We start from the raw sequence: 3,965 nt of genomic DNA on the forward strand, positions 1-3,965 counted from the left end.
GATTTTGAATACACTCAAAGGGATTTAATAACATGAATGACTGTCACAGAAAACTCAACAGCTGATGATTGTGATACAAATATTACAGCTGCTTCAAGCACATATTGAAGTAACACCATATAACGGTATTACAATCATAATCAATTGCCTTGTAATCTGCTGTCTCTTATAGGTCACTTTTAGATGCCATGAAGGAAGAGCTACCTGAATACGTGGTGAATTGCTTATTTGTAGCTGCATACATGCAGTCTGTTCTATGACGTTTTCACTTCATGAACATAATTCCATTACTGAAATTGAAGAGTCTATTGAGAAAAAGATAGAAATACCTGCCATCTTGTTTAGGCCCATTGTATCTTGCAGATACATCATTGCCATTTGAATTTCCACCGGGTCATGAGATTCTTTTTGAAAACTTTGTGTTGCAGTTTAAGGAGTTACATTCGTCTATTTGTATTAAGTACATGCATTCAAAATTTGGGTCAAAAAAAACTCCGTGGCAAATTAGAAGCCTTGTAAAAAACAAAAAGTCGTTCCAATAGAAGATATTTCCGCAGTCTCTAGTAATGTTACAAGGAAAGTTTTCAGTGGCTTTCAAGTTATAAAAGCTATTACAAAAATTGAAAGGAAAGATTGAGTAGGATTCAGTGTATTAATCTGTCAAAAACTTAATGGAAACAAGGACAAGTAGGATTCCAAACGACTGATTATTCCAAATGACTGATTACTCCAAATGACTGACTATATCCATAGTAACAAAATTACGAAATCAAAATCCTACCCATACAAACGAAAATACAAAATCAAAATCCTACTCCTGTGATGCTAATTCTACTCTACATTGCACTTTTAATGTAATAAGTATGTAAGGAAATACAAAACACCATATAATGTAGAGTAGTATGAGCGTCATGGGAGTAGGATTTTTATTTCGTATTTTCGTTTGTATGGGTAGGATTTTGATTTCGTATTTTTGTTCATATGGGTATAGTCAGTCATTCGGAATAATCTGTCGTTTGGAATAATCGGTCGTTTGGAATCCTACATGTCCTTGTTTCCATTACTTATTTGACAAATAGATACACTGAATCCTACTCAATCATTTTTTTTAATTTTTGTAACAGCTTGTTTGTGTTAATTTTTTTACAATATTAGATAATTATAATCATGCAATATACATAAAGCCAGCTTTGTTAGCCAGTAAGGGCCCAACTGTTGCCACCCCTTCACCACGATGAGGTGAAGCTAGTATCGAAGGGGACAAAGATGGCCAGTGTCAATATAAACAGTGTCTTTAAGTTAAATCTTTTACAGTGTCTCAACAATCAAAATTATGTTATTGGCCAATATGACAGTGTCTATAGTTCATCATTTATTATAAGCTATGGCCAATATAATGACACTCCTCTTCAAATAATTTATTTAAATCGAAATCCTACTCTCTTGATGCAAAGTCTACGCTACATTATAAGGTGTTACTGATTTCCTTACATAATTATTACAATAAAAGTACAATGTTTCTTTTGAATTTGCATCACGGCAGTTGGATTCTTTTTGTATTTTCGTTCGTTGCCTTATTTTTTATTTTATTCAGTGCATCGAGTGGCTTCACTTCTGAAGTAATCATTGAGTTTTCAAGATTGCATCTGTTTTTTTTACAAAATCATATGTTTACTGAAATTTTTTCTAATGCTAAGTAACAAATAATTTTAATGACAATTATAGTAATAATAATAAGAATAGTATTTGTTAATAATAATAATAATCATAAGATGCTTTTAGTCTAACAATAATAATAATAATAATAATAATAATAATAATAATAATAAATACGCTTTAATTCCTAGTTAGTAGTACGGGTGGTATCTGTTTTCCCTGTAGCAGTGACTGTGGCATTTGTGTTTCCGATGTTCATTGCACACAAAGGCCCGGCCCCGACCTTTGCTGAAAGAGCTCTGGTAGTGTCCTCTTACGAATCGTCCTCTCGGCCCCTTCCTGGTCCTCCCCTTCCTCGTGCTCTCCCAGTCATAGTATTGGCTGGATCGGAGGTAGTAGAGCCAGAATCCTTCTCAGTCGTCCTCGAATTCTCATCTGACTTCTCCGCCGGCTTCTCAGCTGACTTCTTTGCAGTCCGGCCTTTGTCCCTAGCTGACCTTTTGTCCCTTGCTTCATCTTTCTCTGCCTGCTGATCTATGATTTGCTGGACCAACTTGCTCTGGTCCTGAAGAGTCTTCATCATAGTCAGGACCAGTCTTGGCATCTCTGACTCCATGGTAACCGCATCGCCCTCTTTCTTCTCTTCTGTCAGCCTTCTAAGGTCCTCCTGTGTGTATCCTATCGTCTCTGTCTCTTCACTAGCCATCTCTGAGTCAGTTTTAAATATAAATCTTCAACATGTTTTTTTTCTGGCCGTAATAAGTGGCTAACTATAATGCGCATCCGTGCAGCTAGATAAAACAACCACACACCCAAAATGATGTAGCATAATAATTATTCATTGTTCAAGATTAAAAGGAATATTAAGCATCCACAAGTATGATAAATAATGTCTTTACTATATACAAGTAAGAATATTTAGTGCTCTGCTTGTCCTATGTGCTTGTGCAATGTTTCTCCTTTTGATGCATGGTGTATTATAGAAAGAAAGTATAATCATGTAAATTACAATACAGAACAAATACTTGTCAGTGACGTTGGATCAATAATAAGAACCATAATAAGATCCACCCTAACATCAACTTTCCTTGTACTGTTGATATTGTCCACAAAGCACTAGTCACTTCCAGTTTGATATTAAACAGCACTGCAACTAAAGCAGTATAAAATGTAAAGCAAGTCGACATACCTTTGTGAAGGAAACATATTGCCCACAGCTTTGTTAGCCAGTAAGGACAATGAGTCCTAACTGTTGCCACCCCTTCACCACAATGAGGTCAAGCTGGTGTCGAAGGGGAAAAGATGGCCATACAGCAGTGTCAATAAAGAGTGTCATTAGATATCTTATACAGTGTCTTAACTGTCACATTTTACGTTATCGATTATAATGGCCAAAATGACAGTGTCTAATTCATTATTTATGTACTTTAATTATTATGGCCAATATTACGTGTGTTATTCATGTCTTTCTAACTGTAATGGCCAATTTCACTGTGTCTCATATATCATTCATAAAAAGCTATGGCAAATGTGACACTGTCTCATTAATATTCATTAAAAGCTATGGCCAATATGACACTGCTCTTTAAGGTACAATGGGCTGAACGCAGAATTTAGATTTCAGAGCACAAATTGTTTTCTTTATACTTTTTCTACTATATATAATTTTTTCAATTTTTTTCTCAACAGTGAGATGCAATAAACTTTACTAAACTTTGTAAAATGGTTGAAACCTGAGTAAAGAATTCTTGAACATGATGAGAGTACTTTAATTTTTAGTAATATCATTGTGTTTATAATATTATTGTCTATTGACGTATGTTGCATCATTTGGCAAAAGTTTTTTAAGTTTTGCAAAATGGGCTGCAATCTCTCATAAAGTTTTGTTACTTTCAAACATCAGTGTATCACAAAAGCATTTACTGCATACAAACTTGATTGAGGGTTTGCCTTCATTATGCCACACTTGCAAGCTTTAGAGCTTCATAAAGCCTGCATTTACAAGATGAAACAGCTAAATAAACAATAGTCAGGAAATACATACTGGTGGCCATTTTTATTAATGGTTTGACTAATATGATGTCATAACTTAACCCCACCTTGCAATTAATTTTTCCTGCCAGTTTTATAATATACAGGGGTATCCAGAAATGACACTAGGTCAAAAATAGCATATAAAGTATGAAAATTTTTGCAGGAAATTCTTTAAATATTTAAAGTTAAATGATCTATAACTTCTAAACAGTGCATAGTAAATATTTAGAAATAGCACAAGTTGTACAACTTTTTCTTTACCATAAAATGGCAGC

Source organism: Amphimedon queenslandica, unplaced genomic scaffold, assembly GCF_000090795.2.
Source record: "Amphimedon queenslandica unplaced genomic scaffold, v1.1 AMPQUscaffold_12921, whole genome shotgun sequence".
NCBI lineage: Eukaryota > Metazoa > Porifera > Demospongiae > Haplosclerida > Niphatidae > Amphimedon > Amphimedon queenslandica.